Here is a 17,462-nt window from a genome sequence, read left to right as displayed (position 1 = left end):
GCGCGCACGTGCACTCTCCTTGACTTAAAGGGCCAGCACAGCTGTCCGGAATATCACTAATACGTAACCTTGGGTATTAAGACTTGCTACTCCCCATGGCCAGTGCTTGTTCAATGCATCCCTGTAGCTTGTCTCTTGTACTAGTTGTTCAGGTCCTTCTATGCCTGTGTACCACCCCGCGGGCTCGGCTGCGTGCTCGTACTGAGGGTGGTGGCTCGAGCCTCTCATGGACCCAGGGGTCACATCGCTCTGCAAGGGAGTTGGCGCTACAGGTGTTTGGTTTGGAATGATAGTTCGTGACGCCACCCACGGGTTGTGGTGATTGTAGATACCACCGCTGCGGTGAAGGTATGGGGGGATCCTGGGAGCGGTGTAATAGCGCAGCTAGTTGTTGACCCCTCCGTGGGTAGGGGATGTTGGTACCGGGGCCCGGTAGGCGAGGGCCGGGGGGTGCAGGGTGGAGTGTTGCGATGCAGCGCGGTGCGGTGCCTGATGGCACTGGTGTACTCACTCTGACACAAGACACTGGAGTCGCTGGTAAACCTAACGGAGTGATGAACTGGGCCCATAGCCGGCTGCAGCTTCTTCCAGACTAGGTTGGTGATTTCCGCCTTTCTCCTGCACCTCTGTGTGTGAATCTTGACTCCTGTGCCTAGACACCGGTAGTCCGCTCCCCGACTGGTATATGCCGGAGGAGCACGTTTGCCCGCAGACGCTGGCCCTTTGGGTCTCTATGCCTTGGCGGTGGCTTTACCCGATATGGTTGGGCTGTTGTCTTCTAAAGGGACTTGTGTGGGGTAGGTCCTTAAGTCCAGCCCGCAATCAGTTGATTCGACTCTGCCCTGTTGGTTCAGGGCTTCGTGTTGGGTCTGAGTACCCTGCCTGGTGCTCCGGTATCAAGTTGGCTCCCCGGTTCGGTTCCGACGGGCCACTACCCTGTCCCGGTCCCTTACGGTTCCGCCGGTCATATTCCAGGCCTCCTGCAGGTGGCCACCACCGTCTGCCTCCTTGCCAAGGGTGACTGGGCTCCAACCCAGCCACCGGAGTCGTCTTTGGCAGGTCTGAGCGCAGGTCTACCTGTGAACTTGTCTGCTCTACACTCCTACTCGAACTTGACTCCTCCAGAGCCTGAACTTGACTCCTTCTTGTGTTTTTCCCGCCTCCAGGCCTGTGAACTCCTCAGTGGACGGAGCCAACCGCCTGGCTCCGCCCCCCTGGTGTGGACATCAAACCTGGGGGGTGGTGACAAGGGTTTTGGGTTTGGCTGGTGTTACCTAACCGGGAGGGGGTGTGGTGTTGTGTGTGTGACTACCTGGGACGACCTGGATAGTCCAAGGCATCACATTCCCGCTTGGTTTAATGCAGACCGTCCGCGGGCTGCCCGTCCTTCACTGGTTTATTTTTGCTTTTCTGAAAGATAGAAAACTGGACAAACAATACAAGAATAGTAACATTTTAACATTTTTATCTTTTTGAATCTTCCCATACGGGAGGCACATACTTGAACGTTACGGTAACATTTTTAATAATACGGAAACCGGGTCCTCAGTCACCCACCCAAACAACCTAGACCTTGATGCTGCCCCTAAGAAGTGGGCAGCACCCTTTTTCCCCAGTCCAGGAACGGGCCCAGGCGTTTTAATGGGATGGGTGCGGGTTTCACAGTCCTTTCAGAGGCCCCCTGTCCAGGGGATGCCTGACTTGGAGGATGGCCACCGGTTGTAGTGGTGGCGGGCCTCGGCCATCAGCTTCCCGCAGGCCCATCCTCCAGTCTGCCTCTCCGGAGGCGGTGAAACCGGACGGCCGGTTAAGGGGAGGGATTATTTACATGCCCAAAAGTTTTTGGGTTGGCCTGCAAGTTCTCGGCCTTGTCTTTGTAACAGGGACAACAAAAGTCCCAACAGGTACGGGCAGTCAGGGTCCCAACAGGGACTTTAACATGGTAGCTGGGAACCGCTACCTCACTTTAATTTTCTAGTAAATCAGGTGAAAGCCTCGGGCGATAAGTGCTCATTCATTCATTCAGCTATTTACACAATCAACATATTGCACCCCTAAATGGCAGTCTCCCTGTACCTAATCGGGGGCCTACCTAGGTTAGGGCGTGTGGACCTTCTGGGCCCAATGTTGTCAGTGGGAGACAATGAGACAGAGGGGACAACCAGCCCCTCTTCCCGTGTGTCGGCTATGGCAGGTGGAGACCTACGGGGGCGCAGTATAGGTGCATCCCTGGGCGCTTGGTCGGGTGGCTCGCTGGCAGGCGTTTCCGTCTCTCTCTTCCACGGGTTGTGGGAACATTATCACGGGAACGATTACCGCGCCATTCTGCATAGGCCAGTCCACTGGGAAGTCGCCCATTACGGTATGAATCACCTGTTTCTTCTTTTCCCCGCTCGGTATGGGGACCGGAACCTCATCCACCAACCTCAAGGGATCTGGGCATCTCTTCAGGTGGTCCCTGGAAACGGTAGCCGTGGTCTTCCCCTGGTCCCGACTGATCAGACAGGTCTTCTCGTTCTCCCATCCAGTGGGCTGTATGACATGCGGGGTCCTTTCCCATTGATCGTCGAGCTTATGCGTCCTCCTCTTACGCTTCAGTACCACGTCCCCGGGTTCAAAGGGGGCAGCCGGAGCCCGCTTGTTGAAGTGCTGCTCTTGCTTTTCTCGGCTCTGGCGCAGATTTCTTTCCACATACTCCTGGATCTGTCGGTACTGCATCTGCCGCTTGGTTTCCCAGTTGTTAGTGGAGGGAAGGGCTTCTGGTGCTTCTACATCCATTTCTAGGTCCACGGGCAGCCGCCCTGGTCGAGCTCTCATCAGATATGCGGGCGTCCACTTGGTGGAACTGCAGGGGATGTTATTGAACATGTCCACCAGGTCAGGCAACTTCTCCAGCCACAGGTTCCTTTCCTCCAACGGTAGTGTCTTGAGGAGGTTCAGGACCAGGTGATTCATTTTCTCACAAATCCCGTTAGTCTGAGCATGATGTGGCGTAGTCCGAATCTTCTTACACCCGTACAATCGACAGAACTCTTGGAACACCTCTGCTTCAAAGGCCGGGCCCTGGTCTGTGAGTACCCTTTCCGGGTAACCGTGTGGTCGGCAGAAGTAGGCCTGGAAGGCTCTAGCTGCAGTACGGCCTGTCAGCTCTTTAACAGGGACAACCCCCATGAACCTGGAGTAGTGGTCTACAATGGTCAGGGCATATGTATACCCGCTTCGGCTGGGCGTGAGCTTGACATGGTCCAGGGCAACCAACTCCAGGGGCTGGTGAGTGACGATCGGCTTTAGGGGGGCCATCTGGTTGGCTTCGTCCCGCCTTCTCAGTGTGCAGGAACCACATTCTCGACACCAGGCCTCCACAGACTCCCGCATCCCACTCCAATAGAACTGCTCTCTCAGCAACATCTCCAGATTTTTCCAACCAAAGTGTCCAGCGCCATCATGGTAGGCCTGCAGGACCCTGGGCACACTGGCTTGGGGAACCACTACCTGGCGGACCTTCTCATGGGTCTTCGGATTGATCATTTCTCTATACAGCTTTCCCTGATGTAAGTACAGCCGGTTTCTCTCTTTCCACAGCCGCTGAGCTTCTGAAGGGGCTGTGGGATCCATCCTGGAGGAGCCCTGCGCAATCATGGCTTTGACCAGCTGGACCACAGGTTCCTGATCCTGGGCTTCCTGCCACCCCTGGCCAGGCAGCGGATCAATGTTCACCTGTTTTTGGTTAACACAGGGCCTCTCATTTCGTGGCTGATGGAATGCAGGTAGCTCGATTTCTTCAAGATCGTCGTCTTCCACCCCTTCATCGGACAGGTGCGGCATTCGGGACAGCGCATCCGCATTGGTGTTCTTGCGGCCAGCCCTGTACTTGATAGTGAAATCGTAATTGGACAGTCGAGCCATCCACCGCTGCTCCAGGGAGCCCAGCTTGGCTGTATCTAGGTGTGTCACCGGATTGTTGTCCGTGTAGGCAGTAAACTTCGCCGCTGCGATGTAATGCTTGAACCTCTCAGTGATTGCCCACACAAGGGCTAAGAACTCAAGCTTGAAGGAGCTGTAATTTTCGGGGTTCCTTTCCGTCGGCTGGAGTTTTCTGCTAGCGTAGGCGATCACTTTTTCCTTCCCATCCTGTACCTGGGACAGGACCGCACCCAGGCACACATTGCTGGCGTCGGTGTAGAGGACAAACAGGAGGCCGTAGTCCGGGTAAGCCAAGATTTCCTCCCCCGTCAGGGCCGACTTCAACTGATGGAAAGACTCCTCATGTTTCTCGCCCCAAAGAAACGGGGGACCGGAGGCCCTTCCATTCTTGGTCTGTCCCACGAGGAGATCTTGCATGGGCGCGGCCGTCTTTGTGTACCCCTTGATGAAACGGCTGTAGAAGCCTACCAGGCCCAGAAACTGCCTCACCTCCCTCACGGTGGCTGGTCGTGGCCAGCTTTGGATGGCAACGATCTTCTCTGGATCCGGGGCCACACTTTCTGCGCTCACCACATGTCCGAGGTATTGCACTTTAGGTTTCAGCAGATGGCACTTAGAGGGCTTCAGTTTCATCCCGTACTTGGAGAGGGCTGCGAACACTTCTGCCAGGTGCTCCAGGTGGGCCTCATACGTCTTGGAATACACGAGCACATCATCCAAATACAATAGCATAGTCTCGAAGTTGAGATGCCCCAAGCAGCACTCCATGAGCCGTTGGAAGGTCCCCGAGGCGTTGCACAGCCCGAACGGCATACTGTTGAACTCGCAGAGTCCCATGGGGGTAGCAAATGCGGTCTTCTCACGGTCTTCCGGTGCAACCGCCACCTGCCAGTATCCACTGGTAAGGTCAAGGGTAGAGAAATAATTAGCAGTTTTTAGTGCAGCCAGCGACTCTTCAATGCGGGGGAGAGGGTAGGCATCTTTGTGCGTTATCTGATTGATCTTCCGGTAATCCACACACATTCTCATGGTACCATCCTTCTTCTTTACCAGCACAAATGGGGCTGCCCAGGGACTACAACTATCCTGGATGACCCCTGCCTCCTTCATGTTCCTCAACATGTCTTTGGCACATTGATAATGTGCTGGTGGTATTGGCCTATACCTTTCTTTAATGGGTGGGTATATGCCTGTGGGGATATGATGTTGAACCCCCTTAATTCTCCCAAAGTCTAGTGGGTGCTTGCTGAAAACCTGCTCATACTCCTGTACTACCCTGTATACCACGTTTTTGTAGTGTACCGGGGAAGACTCAATGCCGACATGTAACTCCTGACACCACTCCTCTAGTGGCATAGATGGTGTGTCACTACCCAGGTTGTGTGTAGGGGTAGTGTGGGTAGTCTCATGGATGGTGTGAGGGTTCATGGTAAACAGCTTGGCTATGGTGGTGTAGCGAGGGAGCCTAACCTCTTCCTCCCCGTAGTTCAGCACTCTCACAGGCACTCTCCCTTTCTTGACGTCAATCACCCCCCTGGCTGCCATTACTGTGGCCAGTGCTCTGAAGGCGAGGGTTCCACCAACGCCGGGTAATCTTGTCCCTGGGAGCCTACAGCGGCTCTACACCAAATCATCATCTTGCTCCTTGGCGGGACCACTAAAGGGGCTGCGTCCATCACCCGCACTCCACCAATCTCTCCACCCGTCAAGTTTACTTGCTGTCGGTGCAGGAGGGCCCGGATCTCACGCTGCAGGGCCCTCTGCCTTCCTCCTCCTGTAGTGGAAGACAATTGCTGCAGCAAGCTCAACACCTCTCCCATACAATGCTCAATCACATTGGTCCCTAGGACCACTTTTGGGTTACGGTCACTGGACTCATTCAGCACCACAATCATCCCTTGGCGTTTCAGCTGGGTCCGTCCCACAGTCAGGGTCACCTCCCTGAGTCCCACTTGGGTCATAGGGAGCCCATTGGCCGCAATAACGGTCATGCTATCATCGGGAGGGGCAAGTTCACTATCGGCCCAATATCGCTGGTACAATGAATAAGACATAGTGGTTACCTGCGATCCAGTGTCCAACAGGGCCATGGTCGAGACGCCGTCCACTGCCAGGGAGATGATGGGGCGGCCTCCTACAAACCGGTCTCTCCAATCAGCTGGGCCATGGGGGTCTACTTCTGAGGATTGGCCCTTGGCCTCAGGGGTTGCTCGTTTAACGGACATCGCCTAGAGTAATGGCAAGGCTTGTTGCACCTGTAGCACACAGGTGGTCCATACCACAGGACGGTGTTCCTCCTCCGCTGCATCCAAGGGACGTCCTCTGGACTGTCGGCGAGCTGGATCATTGCCGGAGGCTTGACCCTTGGCGGAAGCTTGAGTGCGGCGATCACCCGGGCAAGGTCTTCGCTCACGTGCTGTACTTTTTCGGCCAGCTCATCTCTCCCCCCGGCGGGTGCTGCAGGGGCCGGCAGGGCCAGGAGCGGGGGCGCCACCGAGAATGGAGCTGATTTGGCCAGCCAAGGGGCCACGTCAGGAACACCAACATCAAGGGGTTGCAGGGCCTTTATGGCCTGTTCTTTCAGTATCGCAAAGTCCAGCTCAGGGTGCTCCAGGGCCCACAGCCACAGCTGTTTGCGGTCTTCAGCGGACCCCAGTCCCCGCAGAAACTGTTCCACCAACATCTTATTGCTGTCGACCTCGATGATGGTATCCACCCGCTTCAGGGTTTGGAGGGCCGTCTGCAGACGCAGGACATAGTCTCTGATACTGTGTGTGGGTCGCTGCCGACAGTGGTAGATCTGCATTCGTAGCTCGACTTCGGTGCGGGTCTCAAAGGCGGTCTGGAGCTTTTCAAAGATGGTGGTTGTGAAGACACGGGGCTCAGTGGGTGCTCTCGTCCACTAAAACCCGCCGCCTTTAGAAAGACAGCGTGGCTCAGGGCTCATCCCAACTGAACGCCGGCCTCCTTAACCGTGGGCATAACACTACTCAGACAACACAGGGTGAGGGAACCACAATAATTAGACTTTATTGGATCCCCAAACAATTAACGGCACATACCCCATAACCAGCAAAACACACAAATGTAATAGGCAACAGAGTCTCACCCTTCCGCTGGCTCACCAGGGATTTAGAATGTCCATGCCTCAGAGGTTCCAGGGCTATTCACTCCAATCCAGCAGCACCCCGCTTTTGGCGGGCACCCACCGAGAAAGGAATAATGCCAGATTTAGGAAGCTGGCTGAGGTCTGCAAAGTCTGTAACAGGTGACTGAACTGTCCCAACCTGAGTGTCCTCCTTAGGTAGTCCTGGTTTGATGTTACAATCCTGGCAGCCGGAATCGAAATCCCTAGGCTGTGGATATGGTCTCCAACCGGCACCAGAGTCCCTAGATTGAAGCCATAAGATATCCTGATCCTCTAGTCAGCTCCAAAGAGCTTAGACTGGATCCATCAGCATCCATCAACCTTCATCAACCTGGTGGCTTAAAGAAGTCCTCTCTTATAGCCACAGCCTTCCACTTGGATACACTGCGTCCTCATCGATTGGTTGGACAAGATCGCTTCTCCCATTGGATGAATTTCAAGCTGCATGGATAATGTTCATTTAAATGATGTGCATAGAAAGACTCAGTATATCTACATGGAGTCGGCTAGTCACCGACTAGACAATGGCTACTAAGGTAATTACATTATCAATACACAACTACAATACAATGAATGCTCCGCAGGGTCTGGTCCCAAACAATAGTTAAGCAAACATGAGTTAGCACACATAAGAACAATAGTCTGGCTGAATGTTAAGAAACTTTAACCCATGAGAGGCATTGGGTGTCCATGTCGTCACATTCCTCCCCCTTCTTAATATTAGCCAGACATGATAGGCTTCCGATCATCCTTCTCCTCTTGACGGCATTGTCCTTTTTAATGGTGAGGTCAGCAACAGAGGCTTGCATCTATACACCTCCCCCTGATTACCTCCCCCAAGTTGAGCAGCCATATTGCGGACAAGCACTAAGGTGGGGTCCATGAGTTGGGCCTGCATACATTTCTTACTATCAATCTTCCCCCAGTCAATAGCCACAGTGTGGTTCTTGGCTCAGAAGTGGATGCTGGAGACTGGGAATGTGAATTGTCCTTGGAAAAGATGTTAGAAAGATCCACATCAGGGTCCTGCTTGGCTTGGAAGTGGGTGATGGCTGCTTCAAACTGACTGGATAGTCCTTGTCCTAGGTCATTCTCCAAAATGACTGGTGTGAGCAGGTAATTCACAAGCCCCACTTTCACTTCCCTTTGAGTGGTATCCGAAACAACAGGCTTGGTGGGGCCATCTATGAACCCCACTTCAACTTCCTCCTGGCTAGTCCCCGAAACAACAGGTGTGGGGAGGCTGTCCATAATCTCCATATGGACCTCTTCCTGGTCAGACCCCAAAGTAACTGGTGTGGGGACGGTGTCCATAAGCTCCACATCAGCCTTGCTCTGATTAGTCTCCACAATGACAGGTGTGGGGAGGCTGTCCATAAACTCCATATGGACCTCTTCCTGGTCAGACCCCAAAGTAACTGGTGTGGGGACGGTGTCCATAAGCTCCACATCAGCCTTGCTCTGATTAGTCTCCACAATGACAGGTGTGGGGAGGCTGTTCACAAGTCTCACATCAACTTCTCCCTGGTCCTTTCCCGAAATAACTGGTGTGGGGACGGTGTCCATAAGCTCCACATCAGCCTTGCTCTGATTAGTCTCCACAATGACAGGTGTGGGGAGGCTGTCCATAAACTCCATATGGACCTCTTCCTGGTCAGACCCCAAAGTAACTGGTGTGGGGACGGTGTCCATAAGCTCCACATCAGCCTTGCTCTGATTAGTCTCCACAATGACAGGTGTGGGGAGGCTGTTCACAAGTCTCACATCAACTTCTCCCTGGTCCTTTCCCGAAATAACTGGTGTGGGGACGGTGTCCATAAGCTCCACATCAGCCTTGCTCTGATTAGTCTCCACAATGACAGGTGTGGGGAGGCTGTCCATAAACTCCATATGGACCTCTTCCTGGTCAGACCCCAAAGTAACTGGTGTGGGGACGGTGTCCATAAGCTCCACATCAGCCTTGCTCTGATTAGTCTCCACAATGACAGGTGTGGGGAGGCTGTTCACAAGTCTCACATCAACTTCTCCCTGGTCCTTTCCCGAAATAACTGGTGTGGGGACGGTGTCCATAAGCTCCACATCAGCCTTGCTCTGGTTAGTCTCCAGAATAACCGGTATGGGGAGGCTGTTCACAATCCCCACATCGATCACTTCCTGGTTGGTCCCCAAAATACCAGGTGTGGGGAGGCTGTCCACAAGCTCCACCTCGACCTCTCCCTGGTCGGTCCTTAGGTCCAACTGCACACATGCCAGAGGAATGTCTGAGCGCTGGCCCTCAGCCAGGGAGATGGATAATTGGGAATCTGGTACAGGGTCTTCTGGGGAAACAATAACTGGGCTTACCAGAGTAAGGGGTGCTTCACACACAGCGAGCTCGCTGCCGAGATCGCTGCTGAGTCACGCTTTTTGTGACGCAGTAGTGACCTCATTAGCGATCTCGCTGTGTGTGACACTGAGCAGCGATCTGGCCCGTGCTGCGAGATCGCTGCTCGTTACACACAGCCCTGGTTCGTTTTCTTCAAAGGTGCTCTCCCGCTGTGACACACAGATCGCTGTGTGTGACAGCGAGAGAGCGACAAATGAAGCGAGCAGGGGAGCAGGAGCCGGCGTCTGGCAGCTGCAGTAAGCTGTATCAAAGATAAACATCGGGTAACCAAGGTGGTTACCCAATATTTACCTTAGTTACCAGCCTCTGCAGCTCTCACGCTGCCTGTGCTGCCGGCTCCGGCTCTCTGCACATGTAGCTGCATTACACATCGGGTTAATTAACCCGATGTGTACTGTAGCTAGGAGAGCAAGGAGCCAGCGCTAAACAGTGTGCGCGGCTCCCTGCTCTCTGCACATGTAGCTGCATTACACATCGGGTTAATTAACCCGATGTGTACTGTAGCTAGGAGAGCAAAGCTAAGCGGTGTGCGCTGGTAACTAATGTAAACATCGGGTAACCATACCCGATGTTTACCTTAGTTACCAGTGTCCGCAGCTTCCAGACGCCGGCTCCGTGCAAGCGCAGCGTCGCTTGCACGTCGCTGCTGGCTGGGGGCTGGTCACTGGTCGCTGGTGAGATCTGCCTGTTTGACAGCTCACCAGCGACCATGTAGCGATGCAGCAGCGATCCTGACCAGGTCAGATCACTGGTCGGATCGCTGCTGCATCGCTAAAGTGTGAAGGCACCCTAAAGGAGGAAACAGTGTCTCGTAGTCCCTGAGCATGTATATCACCGACCTTGACCGTCTGGATGTGGGGATGGAGGTTGGCTGGTGTACGGTGTCCGACCTGCCGTAGGGTGTGGACTGGATAAACCACTTCCTCAGCTATTGGTGTTTCTTGGGAGTAGCATTCCTCAGGTCTCGTTGGTTCATCTCGGCATATGTTGACTGGTTGGACTGGCAGATGGGCTCCAAGCATGCGGCCTCTTTGTTTTGGTGCAGCTTCTGCTGGGTAGCGGGACCATCCTTCTCGACCGGCTGGTGCTAGCAGTACGGCAGCTGGAATCCCATAAACATATTCCATAACCCAAGCCCTCTCTTCTCTTGAGGATCTAGGCCCCAATGCATCCAACAACGCTGTGGCTTGGGCCATTTTGGACAAAGTTGATTTCCGATTGTCACTAGATCCATGATGTGGCACATAGTTTAAATCCTCATCGTCCTCTGCATCATTCTGGGCATCCCAACGGACTAATTTCTGGATCAAGGCTGACCGAGTCTCAGCGTTCCAGTAGATAATCTTTCGCCTCTGGCACAGATCCTGAAGCATCCATTTACTGCAGCAGTCGTAACTCCTCTCTTGTCCTTGTCCCATTGCTGAGCTGGTGGGGTTGTGCATGGCAGCGTCCGAAACCTGAATGCCTCCCCTATGGCCTGCTGGGTATGCTTATGTGCCTCCCTGGTTGTTGAGCCCTAGACGGTGTCCGAAAACACCAGTCCGCTGCAGCTCCCCTGGGTAAACCAGGTTGAGTAGTATCCCACCGCTGCCACCAATTGTGGAGACACGGGGCTCAGTGGGTGCTCTCGTCCACTAAAACCCGCCGCCTTTAGAAAGACAGCGTGGCTCAGGGCTCATCCCAACTGAACGACGGCCTCCTTAACCGTGGGCGTAACACTACTCAGACAACACAGGGTGAGGGAACCACAATAATTAGACTTTATTGGATCCCCAAACAATTAACAGCACATACCCCATAACCAGCAAAACACACAAATGTAATAGGCAACAGAGTCTCACCCTTCCGCTGGCTCACCAGGGATTTAGAATGTCCATGCCTCAGAGGTTCCAGGGCTATTCACTCCAATCCAGCAGCACCCCGCTTTTGGCAGGCACCCACCGAGAAAGGAATAATGCCAGATTTAGGAAGCTGGCTGAGGTCTGCAAAGTCTGTAACAGGTGACTGAACTGTCCCAACCTGAGTGTCCTCCTTAGGTAGTCCTGGTTTGATGTTACAATCCTGGCAGCCGGAGTCGAAATCCCTAGGCTGTGGATATGGTCTCCAACCGGCACCAGAGTCCCTAGATTGAAGCCATAAGATATCCTGATCCTCTAGTCAGCTCCAAAGAGCTTAGACTGGATCCATCAGCATCCATCAACCTTCATCAACCTGGTGGCTTAAAGAAGTCCTCTCTTATAGCCACAGCCTTCCACTTGGATACACTGCGTCCTCATCGATTGGTTGGACAAGATCGCTTCTCCCATTGGATGAATTTCAAGCTGCATGGATAATGTTCATTTAAATGATGTGCATAGAAAGACTCAGTATATCTACATGGAGTCGGCTAGTCACCGACTAGACAATGGCTACTAAGGTAATTACATTATCAATACACAACTACAATACAATGAATGCTCCGCAGGGTCTGGTCCCAAACAATAGTTAAGCAAACATGAGTTAGCACACATAAGAACAATAGTCTGGCTGAATGTTAAGAAACTTTAACCCATGAGAGGCATTGGGTGTCCATGTCGTCACAGTGGTCACCGAGGCCCGGTCCGCGTCGGCCCAGGTCTCCGTCTCCTGCTCGGCCGCACCGGTCAGATGCCCCAGCACTACCACTGCACGCTGTCTGCCGGTCATGGCATTCAGATCGTGAACCTAGCATATCTTTTTCCGGAACGCCTGTAATGTGTCAGGCTTCCCACCGTACTGCGGTAACAAGGCAGCACCGGGCACGTAGGGCAGGGAGATCGGTATTACCTGGGCGACCGCCAGACCCGTGGCCTCCTCCGCTCATGCGACCGGAGCGGGGGCTATCGCATTTTCATCTTCGGACGCCGCCACTCCTGCGGCTGACGTCCCTTTGCCGTCTCCAGTAGGCACGGACATTTTCTTTCCGTCCCCACTTGGTGTTTTCCGAGCACTTCACTTGCTTTTTGCTCCGCTCCGCTCTCGGGGGGCGGGGCTTCGTCTTCGCGCCCTTTCTGTTCAGGGAAGACGGCTCGGGCGGGAACTTTTCGCGCCCAAGATGGCGGATTCTCCAATTTTTCAGCGGGACGCCACTGGCGATGATCTCAAGGCACACTTCCACAGGTAAGTGGACGGTTCTATCCTGTTCGCAGACGCCAGAAGAGTCGATGTGTACTACCCCGCGGGCTCGGCTCGGCTCACTCACTGCAGCCACCTGCGCCCCAGTGTCCTTCCTCTCCTCCTGGGGTCTCGGCTCTAACTCACACATGCACACTAGGGGGCGCGCACGTGCACTCTCCTTGACTTAAAGGGTCAGCACAGCTGTCCGGAATATCACTAATAAGTAACCTTGGGTATTTAGACTTGCTACTCCCCATGGCCAGTGCTTGTTCAATGCGTCCCTGTAGCTTGTCTCTTGTACTAGTTGTTCAGGTCCTTCTATGCCTGTGTACCGCCCCGCAGGCTCGGCTGCGACCGCCGAGCCACTCGGATCCGTGCTCGTAGTGCGGGTGGTGGCTCGAGCCTCTCACGGACCCGAGGGTCACGTCGCTCTGCAAGAGAGTTGGCGCTACACGCGGGGATTTGGGTGTTTGGTTTGGAATGATAGTTCATGACGCCACCCACGGGTTGTGGTGATTGTAGACACCACCACTGCGGTGAAGGTATGGGGGGCTCCCAGGAGCGGTGTAATGGCGCAGCTAGTTGTTGACCCCTCCGTGGGTAGGGGATGTTGGTCCCGGGGCCTGGTAGGCGAGGGCCGGGGGGGTGCAGGGTGGAGTGTTGCGGTGCAGCACCTGATGGCACTGGTGTACTCACTCTGACACAAGACACTGGAGTCGCTGGTAAACCAAACGGAGTGATGAACGGGGCCCGCAGCTGGCTGCAGCTTCTTCCAGACTAGGTTGGTGATTTCCGCCTTTCTCCTGCACCTCTGTGTGTAAATGTTTTGGCTCCTGTGCCTAGACACCGGTAGTCCGCTCCCCGACTGGTATATGCCGGAGGAGCCCGTTTGCCTGCAGACGCTGGCCCTTTGGATCTCTATGCCTTGGCCGTGGCTTTACCCGATATGGTTGGGCTGTTGTCTTCTAAAGGGACTTGTGTGGGGTAGGTCCTTAAGTCCAGCCCGCAATCAGTTGATTCGACTCGGCCCTGTTGGTTCAGGGCTTCGTGCTGCGTCTGAGTACCCTGCCTGGTGCTCCGGTATCCTGTTGGCTCCCCAGTTCGGGTCCAGCGGGCCACTACCCTGTCCCGGTCCCTTACGGTTCTGCCGGTCGTATTCCCAGCCTCCTGCAGGCGGTCACCACCGTCTGCCTTCTTACCAATGGTGACTGGGCTCCGACCCAGCCACCGGAGTCATCTTTGGCAGGCCTGAGCGCAGGTCTGCCTGTGAACTTGTCTGCTCTACACTCCTACTCGAACTTGACTCCTCCACAGCCTGAACTTGATGCCTTCTTGTGTTTTTCCTGCCTCCAGGCCTGTGAACTCCTCGGTGGGTGGAGCCAACTGCCTGCATGTTTAGGTTGTTGCCTTCAATCGGGACTTAGGTGGGAATGAACCCCTGAGGTCCAGACCGCAATCAGTTAATTTGACTATGGTGGTGGCTTCTAGCCTAGTTCGGGGTCTGAGTACCCTGCCTGGTGCTCCGGTATCCAGTTGGCTCCCCGGTTTGGTTCCGACGGGCCACTACCCTGTCCCAGTCCCTTACGGTTCCACCGGTCGTCTTCCCGGTCTCCTGCAGGCGGCCTGTACCGTCTGCCTCCTTGCCAATGGTGACTGGGCTCCAACCCAGCCACTGGAGTAGTCTTTGGCAGGCATGAGCACAGGTCTGCTTCTGGACACAACCTCCCTCCTTCACTGTCAAAACCACTCTTCCAACTGACTTAAACTTGACTACAAGGTTCCCGCCTCCAGGCCTGTGAACTCCTTGGTGGGTGGAGCCAACCGCCTGGCTCCACCACCCCCTGGTGTGGACATCAAACCTTGAGGGTGGTGACAAGGGTTTGGGGTTTGGCTGGTGTTAACTAACCGGGAGGGGGTGTGGTGTTGTGTGTGTGACTACCTGGGACGACCTGGATAGTCCAGGGCGTCACACCTATGCTTGGTGTAACTCTGTCTCTGCTTGCAGATCCTGAGTACCGTTCTGAGCACACACTTGAGCCTGATCCTGTTAACCTACACCAGTCTCCAGTTCTGGGCTTCAGCCTGATCCAGTTAACCTGCACCAGCCTCCGCTCCTGGACTTCAGCCTAACTCCTGTGACCTGCACCAGTCTCAGTTCTGGACTTTTGCCTGATCCCGTAACCTGTACCTGGTCCAGATCGGATCCTGCATCCAGTGACTCTTGCTGATTCCGGCTTTCGTGCATCTAGGCCTTCTGCGCTTACGCCCAGCAGTCCCTGTATAGGGGTTCGCTCGAGGCGGTGTTGCAGCGGAGTTCGGTGCACGGTCCAGTGGGTCCACTCCCAGGACTATCCTTACAATAACAGACCCACAGTATGATGCACTCATAGCGACACCCACAGTTTAATGCCGTTACAGTCCCCACACACACAATGCACCCCACAGTCTCCTCACACAGTATGATGGACTCCACAATGACCCACACACACTGTATGATGCCCCCACTGTCCCTCCAAACAAGATTAAACCCACAGTCTCCCCACATAGTATGATGGCCTCCCAATGCCCCCCCCCCACACACACACACACACACACACACACAGTATGATGACCGCACAATGACCCCCCAACACACACACACACACACACACACACATACATACATACACACACACACACACACACACAGTATGATGCCCCCACAGTCCCTCCACATAGGATGGACCCCACAGTCTCCCCACACAGTATGATGGCCCACAATGACCCACGCAGACACAAAGTATGATACCCTCCTCACAGTGCCTCCACACAGGATGTAAGCCACAGTCTCCCCACACAGTATAATGGCTTCCAAATGACCCCCCCACACACACACACAGTATGATGCCCCCAAAGTCACCCCACACAGTATGATGGGCCCTACAATGACCCCACACACACAGTATGATGGCCTTCACAATGACCCACACAGAGTGTGTGATGCCCCCACATAGGATGGACCCCACAGTCTCCCCACACAGTATGATGGTCTGCAATGATCCCTGCACACACAGTATGATACCTTCACAGTCCCCCCACACAGGATGGACCCCAGTGTCTCCCCACACAGTATGATGGCTTCCCAATTACCTACACACACACAGTATGATGCCCTCGCAGTCACCCCATACAGTATGATGGTCCCCACAATGACCCCCCTCACACACACAGTATGAAGGCCCCCACAATGACCCACACACAGAGAGTGATGCCCCCTACACAGGATGGACCTCACAGTCTCCCTACACAGTATGGTAGGCCCCACAATGACCCAAACACACACAGTATTATGCCTCTCAGTTCCCCCACACAGGCTGGACCCCACAGTCTCCCTACAAAGTATGAAGGCCCCCACAATGACCCCCTCACACACAGTGTGATGGCCCCACAGCAATCTTACTTAAAGCGTAATACCCCCTCACTGTTATCACGTAGTGCAATGGCCCACATAGTCCCACACAAAAGTTGATGGCCCACACAGTCTTTCACATAGTATGATGGCCCCACAGTCCCTCACACAGTATGATGGCCCCCACAGCTCCCCCCATACTGTATGATGTTCCCCACATTCCTCCAGATATTATGATGACTCCCTCAGTCCACCACACAGTATGATGCCCCACACAGTCCCGACACACAGCATTATGGCACCCAAAGTCTCCACGTACAATAAGGTGGTCCCCACAGTCCTCCACATAGTATGTTGACTCTGCAGTCCCCCAGACAGTATGATTGTCCATATATCCTCATATAGTATGATAGCCTCTGTTGACTTACATAGTATGATGTACCAACAGTAACCCAACACAGTATGGTGTCATACACATTTCACGCACAATATAATGACTTTTACAGTTCTCCACAAAGTATGATGACTCCAGGAGTTCTTTACCAAGTATGATGGCCCTCATAGTCCCCACACAGTATGTTCCCCACAATTTTCCCCCATAGTATGATGGCCTCCACAGACCCCTACACACTTTGATGTCTCCTCAGCCCCTCACACAATATGATGGCCCCTTTAGCCTCCTTAATTATAGGTTGTACCCACAATCTCTTTACCCAGTATGTTGGCCCCTACAGCACTCCTTACAGGATGATGGCTCCAATAATGCCCACAAAGTATCATGGCACAAAAGTCCCCCACACAATATGATTGCCCCCACATATTATGATTGCTCCCACAGTGGCCCACATGGTATGTTGGCTCCAACAGGACCCAAAACAATATGATGACTCCCCCAATTCTCTCAAAAGTATGATAGTACCACAGTCCTGCATACAATATGATGGACTCCTAGAATTCACATAGTATGATAGCCGACACGGACCCTCATACAGAATTATGACCCCCCAAAGCCCCGACATACAGTATGATGGCCTTTACTACCCCTTCCACACAGTATGGTGCCTCCACAGACCCATACACAGCATGATAGTCCCAACATGGTATAATGACCCAACAGCCTCCTAAACAGTATGATGACCACCAAGAATAATGCAATGACTGACACAATACTTTTTAAAAAATAACTCCCCTCATTTCTTAAAAGTACTGCTCCTCTCTGTGCAGCATGTAGACTGATTCTCCACACAGCAGGCTTTATTTAGTGACGCCATGTTGCTTGGCTATGCTGAGTCTCAGACACCCAGGTTGAATGATGGAAGAAGGAGTTGATGGCTCACTTGTTTCACCGTTGTGTTCAGGGATGTCAACTTCATGGAGATGGAGATACTGTTAAAATTGGAATGTTCGAGGGGGCAGAGAAGGTGTCATTTGGCATTGGACCTTCCAGCTCATCAGCTCCATGGTGGCTGAGTGGTCTACCA

Source organism: Anomaloglossus baeobatrachus, chromosome 4 (genome assembly GCF_048569485.1).
Source record: "Anomaloglossus baeobatrachus isolate aAnoBae1 chromosome 4, aAnoBae1.hap1, whole genome shotgun sequence".
Lineage (NCBI taxonomy): Eukaryota > Metazoa > Chordata > Amphibia > Anura > Aromobatidae > Anomaloglossus > Anomaloglossus baeobatrachus.
Note: the sequence above shows the minus strand (reverse complement) of the source record.